Source organism: Balaenoptera acutorostrata, chromosome 3, assembly GCF_949987535.1.
Source record: "Balaenoptera acutorostrata chromosome 3, mBalAcu1.1, whole genome shotgun sequence".
NCBI classification, from domain to species: Eukaryota; Metazoa; Chordata; class Mammalia; order Artiodactyla; family Balaenopteridae; genus Balaenoptera; species Balaenoptera acutorostrata.
The window spans coordinates 91,308,609-91,315,828 of record NC_080066.1 but is presented as its reverse complement, the minus strand read 5'-3'; the positions used below and the strand labels follow the sequence as shown (position 1 = coordinate 91,315,828).

The window sequence follows — 7,220 nt, the reverse complement described above, 5'->3', positions numbered from 1 at the left end:
GTATATTAATTGCATATATTTCAATTAAAATGAAAACAAAAATTAACAAATGGGATCTAATTAAACTTAAAAGTTTTGCACAGAAAAGGAAACCATAAACAAGATGAAAAGACAACACTCACAATGGGAGAAAATATTTGCAAATGAAGCAACTGACAAAGGATTAATCTCCAAAATATAGAAACAGCTCATGTAGCTCAATATTAAAAAAACAAACAACCCAATCGAAAAATGGGTGGAGGCTCACGCGAGGTGATGGTAGGATGGTGGAGTTGGTACCTTTTGCGGTTCCCATTAGGGGTGACAAAACCTTGCTGGTGTGGGAGCTGAGCTCTGGCCGCACGGCCGAGGCCTTGCAAGTGAGCTGGGGTGGAGGGAGGGGTGGAGGAAGCCACCCTGCGCCCCAGTAACTGGGCGCCCCAGGGTACTGCTTCAGCACCTCATCTGCCTGTGGTCTCCGCTGAGAGGAATCTTAGTTCTAGAGCCGACCTGAGCAGTCAGCTCGCCCCCATAGATTTTTGAGAGATCGTTTCTAACAGCCGGCATTGCCTCCTAATGCTTCTCGAAGTTTAGGATTTCAGAGGGAAACTTGTTCATGAAATGAGAAGTGTTTGGAGTTGCAGGCTCACCACAGTTGCCTGTGGCAAACGGCTGGGGGAATATAAGGGAATGGGCGGTTTGGTTTCCTGGGCATGAAATTTCCTGCACTTACTTAGCATGGGACCACCCTACAGCATTCTCTGTTCACAGTCTTCTCCCAGTTTGTTGGCCTTCTGTATTCGGTCCGAGTCTTCCCAAACGCAGCAGTGGCCGGTCCTGGGTTCTATGCCATCATCAAGTTTTATTCAGCAAGGGATGCCCACAGAGCCCAAAAGGCATGTGACCAGAAGCAGCTTTTTCAGACATCTCCAGTGAAGGTTCGTCTCGGCACCAGACATAAGGCGGTTCAACATAATACGCTTGCCCTAAACAGCTCCAGATGCCAAGAATTGGCAAATTACTACTTTGGTTTCAATGGGTGGTCAAAAAGGATCATCAAGAGGTGTTGCCCTCCCACGAGTGCAGGAGTCCTGGAGTTGGCATGGCTGAGGAACCTTTGGATAAGTTGGAGGAAGGGTCATTATCATTCCTTATGAAAAGGAAGGTAACCCAGAAGCTTGTTATTCAGAAGGCTATGACAGATGCATTCCAGTAACTGCTGATTGTGGTTTTAGAAAGTGGTAAAATAGCTGTGGCATATAGACCCTGTGAAGAGGTCACAGATGCTAGAACCGAAGAGGAACTACAGGATTTAATTCAAGAGTTGACTGAGACTGAGGTTCCATACTGATTTGGATTCGGTTGGAGAGCTGCCTACAGGGCCAGATCAGTTTGCTGTTCCACATCAGGATCTGAAATAACAAGCAAACCCAACATCAGAAGCTCCCAGAGGCAGTTCCAGTGCTAGACTGGAATCAGAATCAGGCCTTGGTTCTGCCTTCTCGACACCAAAGTAAGACTAAAATCATAGGTCTAGATCAGGCTGAAGGTCACTCATCATTTGAAATACTTGTTCCGCCTCTAGGTAGTAAGAGTTCAAAACCAATGAAGTTTATTGTTTCACCCCCCAAACCTGAAGAAAGATCTAGTTCAGCATCGATGGCTTGCCAAAGTTGTTGTTAGAACTATAGGCCAATTTGAAAAAAACACTCAGGGTCTAGAACAACAGTTGCAGGGTGATTATTTAGATCCCAGTATGGATGGATGCCTTTTATCCTGAGGAGAGCCTACTTAGGGATTTTTTGGGGAGCCCAGATGAACCTCCAGAGCCCCCTGAGGAAGCTGAAATTTCTCCATCCCAGCAGGAGGCCCAAACTCATCATCCAGAGCTCACTGAGGAGGCTGAATCTTTACCCCGGCAAGAGGCCCCTGCTCAGCATCCACAAATCCCTGAGGAGGTTGAATCTTTTTCACCCCAGGCAGAGGCCCAGGCTCAGCATCCAGAGCCCACTGAAGAGGTAGAACCACCTCCACTTCAGCAGGAGGCTCCATCTCAGCCTTCAGAGGCCCCTGAGGAACTAGAAGCTTCAAGTCCTCAGGAGGCCCTAGCCCAGCCTTTGGAGACACTTAAGGAGGTTGTAGTTCAACCAGTAGCACATCATGGGGCAAATGAAGCACAGCAGTCAAACTTGTACAATGTCACTGTTAAACCTCTGGATCTGGCACTTACCATAACTCCACAGGTCACTAAAGAGGTTGGACCTTCTCCAGTCCAGAAGGAGACCCCATCTCAGCCTCCAGAGAGCCCCGAGGAGGTTGAACCTTCTCTACTCCATCAGGAAGCCCCATCTCAGCCTCCAGAGCGCCCTGAGGAGGTTGAACCTTCTCTACTCCATCAGGAGGCCCCAACTCAGGCTCCAGGGTTCCCTACTGAGTATGTACTTCAAATTCCAGTGAGTGATGAGGTAGCATCTCTACCTGGCGTTCAGCATCACGCTCATTCAAACTTGCCCAGTGTTACACTTCAACCTCTGGATTTCGATCTTACCATCACTCCAGAGCCCACTACGGAAGCTGAATTTCCTACAGCTCAGCAGCAGGCCCTGGCTCCACCTCTTGAGCATCCTGAGGACATAGAATCTTCTCCAACCCAACAAGAGACCTCAGCTAAGCCTCCAGAGCCTCCTGGAGAGGTTGAGCCTTCAAGTGAGCAGGAGCAACCAGCTCCGCCTTCTGAGCCTCCTGGGGAAGTTGAACCTTCTCCAACCCAGCAGGAGACCACAGCTCAGCCTCCAGAACCTCTTGTGGAAGCTGAGCCTTCTCCAAGTGAACAGGAACAACTGACTCAGCCTTCTGAGCCTACAGAGCCTCCTGAGGAGGTGAAACCAGCAACCCAGCAGGAGACCCCAGCTCAGCTTTCAGAGTCTTTTGGAGAATCTGAAACTTCTGCAACCCAGGAGGAAGCCTCAGCTCAGTCTCCAGAGCCCCCTAATGAGGCAGAATCTTCTCCAACCCAGCAGGAGATCCCAGCTCTGTCTCCAGCGGAGATCGACAGAACCTTCTGCAACCCTGCAGGAGCAACAAGCTCAGCCTCCAGAGCCTTCTTCAGGGGAGGTGGAACCTTCTCCAACTCAACAGGAACAGCCAGCTCAACTTCCAGAGCATCATGAAATGACAGTTTCACCTCCAAGTCACCATCATGCTCAGCATTCAAACTTATCCAGTGTTGCTGTCAAACCTGCAGATGTGGAGCTTACCATAACAAAAGAACCCACTCCAGAGGTGGGACCTTCTCCAACTCAGCACAAGCCTTCAGATCAGCCCTCAGTGCCCCTTACTAATGCAGAATTTTCTACAACCCAGCATGAGGCCCCCACACTGCCTTCACAGCCAGCTGAGGAGGTTGAACCTTTGCCAGTTCAACAGGAGGCTCCAGCCCAATCTCCAGAAGCCGGTACACATAATAAACCTTCAGTACAAGAGGAGACCCCAGCTCAGTATCTAGAGCATCCTGGAGAAGAAGTTATACCTGCCACAACCCAGCAGGAGACTCCAGATCAGCATCCACAGGCTCCTGAGGTTGTACCTTCTCCACCTCAGCAGGACGCCACAGCTCAGCATCCAGAGTCTCCTGGTGAGGTTGAATCCTCTCCAACTCAGTCTCCAGAGCTCTCTAATGTGACTGTAGTTTTCTCTCCAGAGCATCATGTGACAACAGTTTCTCATCTAGGTCAGGATCAAGCTCAGCTTCTGCAGCGGCCCGATGTCACTGTTAAACCTGTGGATCTTGCACTTATCGTAACTCCAGCGTTCACTAATGAGGTTGAAACTTCTCCACCCCAACAAGAAACCTTGGCTCAGTCTACAGTGTCCTCTGAGCAGATGGAACCTTTGTCAGTCCAGCAAGAGGTTTCGGATCAGCATCCAACCCCCTCTGAAAATGTTGAACCTTCCCCAGTTCAGCAGGGAGCCCCAACTCAATCTGAAGAGCTTCCTGAGGAAACTGAACCTTCTCCAAGCCAGCAGGAGAGCTCAGCTCAGCATGCAAAGCCCACTGAGTGGGTTGGACCTACTCCAGTCCAGCATCAGCACCCAACTCAGCCTCCAGGGGCCTCTACAGATGGTGCAGCTCAACCTTCAGTACATAATGAAGTGACATTCTCACCTCTAGGTCCAGGTGAAGTTGAACATCCAGTGTTGCCTAATATCACAGTTAAACCTGTGGATCTGGCGGTTGTCTTAACTCTAGAGCCCACTAAAGCAGTTGAACATCCTCCAGTGCAGCAGGAGGACCCTACTCAGACTCCAGATCCCCCTGGAGGGATAGAGCTTTCTTTAGTCCAGGAGGAGGCCCCAGCTCAGTCTCCAGTTCCCCAGGGGGGCTCAGCTATATCTCCTGAGCCCCCTAAGGAGGTGGTACCTTCTCCCACACAGCAGGAGCTTCAGGCTCAGTCATCAGAGCTCCCTGCAAAGGTGGAACCATTTCCAGTCCCTTCCTCAGGGACCCTTCCTCAGCTTCTACAGCCCCCTGAGAATATGGAATCTTCTCCAGTCCAACAGGAGTTCCCAGACCTACCTCTGGAACCCCTTAAAGAGACAGAACCTTCTCCAGCCCAGCAGGAGGACCCATCTCAGCCTCCAGCACCACCTAAGGAGGTTGTAGCACAAACTCCAGTGCACTATGAGATGACAGTTCCAACACTAGGACAGGATCAAGCTCAGCATTCAAACGTGCCCAGTGTCACAGTTAAACCTTTGGACCAGGGGCTTCCCACAGCTCCAGAACCTACAACGGAGGCTGAACATTCTGCAGCCCTGCAGCAGACTGCAGTTCCTCCAACATACCCCGATGTGACATTTCCAAATCCAGAGCAAGTTCAGGCTCAGCATCCAACCTTGACTGAGGTCACAGTTCAACCTTTGGACCTGGAACTTACATTAACTCTGGAATCCAGTATGGAGGTTGAACCTTCTCCAACCATGCAGCAGACCCAAGCTCAGCCTCCAGAGCTCATTAAGGAAGTTGTAGCTCAGTCTCCATTGTATCCTGAGGTGACAGTTCCAGCACCAGATCAGGATCATGCTGAGCATCCAACATCACCCAGTATCACAGTTAAACCTTTCGACCTGGAGCTTACCACAACTCCAGAACCTACTACAGAGTCTGAACATTCTACAGCCCTGCAGCAGACTACAGCTCCCCCTCCAAAACACCCTGAGGTGACACTTGCACAGCCAAACCTGACTCAAGTCACAATTCAACCTATGGATGTGGAACTTACCGTTACTGGAGAATCCAATATGGAGACTGTACCTTCTCCAATCATGCAGGAGACCCCAACTCAGCCTTCAGAGGCACCTCAGGAGGTTGCAGTTCAATCTCCATTCCAGCAGGAGGTGACAGTTCCAACTCCATGTCAGGATTATGTTCAGTATTCAACATCATCCAGCGTCACAGTTCATCATGTGGACTTAGAGCAAACCACAACTGCAGAACCCACTATGGAAGCTGGACATTGTAAAGCCCTGCAGCAGACTACAGCTCCCCCTCCAAAACACCCTGAGGTGACACTTGCACAACGAAACCTGACTCAAGTCACAGTTCCACCTGTGGATCTGGGAGTTAACATATTTCATCAACCAAGGCCATCTGAGACAGTTCTTTTTCCTTCGACTCAGTATTCAGTACCCACAGGTCTTCCTGGTGTAAAATATACCCCAGAAAAGAAGCAGCCAGAACAGAATGCCACCACAAACATCAGCATATGTGAGCTCTGTACCTGCAAAAATGAGACACTGTCGTGTGCTGGTCTCAGCCCAAAGCAGAAGCTCCACAGAGTGCCTGAGCCAGAGCCTAACGACTACAGCGGCACCTTCACCATCATAAATTTCCAAGGAAACTCTATTTCTTACATTGATGAAAGTATATGGCAGGCATACCGCTGGGCTGAGAAGCTGGGTTAGGCGAAGCCTCCGGCAGGACACCAAGGACGTGGTGCTTTTGGGCATCGGGCGTGGCAGGGAGAGAAGAATGGCGGCCACTGGAACGCCGCGGAAGGCCGTTAGAGCCTCGAGGGCCCAGGAAGGGGGGTCTACGTGGACGCCAGCTCAGCCACCCTTAGGCTTTGGAACCCGCGCAGATCCGGGACCTGAGGTGACCTCTCTGTCCCAGTTGGACGAGACGCCAGACAAAGGCCTTAACGGGCCCGGAAGAAAAGAAATGTCTTCTGGAAATGACTGTGAAATGGAGCTGTTTGACCACCTCTAGAGGCGACATCAGGAGCCAAAGAGGTCCACGTTTGTTCAGTGGGTTAGAGGACATGGAATGGCAGACGTTGAGGAGGAAGAAAAGAAGGTTCTATGCCAGACTGGTCACAGTTAGAAGATATATCTAGTCTTAGATATATTATTAGAAAGAATAATATCTAGTCTTTCCAGATGTTCTGAAGTGCCTGATATATGTTCAAAGTAGAGGTAGTAAAAAGACATTTTGTAAATATCTTTTTGTTAAAATTCGTATGAAATGTTGTTTTGGGGGGGAGGGGTGGTCAAACCACCTTTTTGAACAGTACGCAGTATGCACTGTGTTTGTTTGTGCACTAGTTCAAGGTCGGGGGGAGGAGAAGGAAGTGCAAAGAGCTCTGTGCCAGTGTGTTTATAGTGAGGCAAGATTAACCATTGTCTTTTTTATGTTCCCGCATTTTGTTTCACTTTGCTGTGTTTATAGTGTATATAATGGACAAATGAGTCCTAATTTACAACACCTAGTCTTTCTAGATGTTAAAGAGGTTGCCAGTGTATGACAAAAATAGGGTTAGTAAATAATAGATTTTGTACATTTTGTGTTAAAATTTCTAGGAAAGATTGTCTTCTGAAAATTTGAGCATTTTAGCCCTCTGGGTTGGTGGAGGGGGGAGAGAGAGCAGGGGGTTGATCTTAGAATGGCTAGAATGCTGGTATTTTGAAGACACTTTCAGATTATAACTGTTACATGTGTGCAGTTCATTCAGTACTGCTCTGTATATAGTGGACAAATTAAGTCTTTATTTGAAACATCTAGTCCATCTAGATGTTTAGAAGTGCCCAACGTATGTTAAATGTAGAGGTAGTAAAATATCACTTTGTAAATATTTTTTTGCTAAAATTCATAGGAAGTACTGTCTTTGGGAATGTTAAATGTTAAAACACCTCTCTGAGCAGTATACTATTGTCTATACTTGTTCAGTGGTTTGGAGGAGGGA

The 7,220-nt window shown here is 48.7% G+C and overlaps 1 pseudogene; it reads left to right on the top strand.

Moving 5' to 3' along the window:
- Positions 1–263: 263 nt before the first annotated feature.
- On the top strand, positions 264–1,330 carry LOC103003067 (RAD52 motif-containing protein 1-like; annotated as a pseudogene).
- The last annotated feature ends 5,890 nt before the right edge of the window (positions 1,331–7,220 follow it).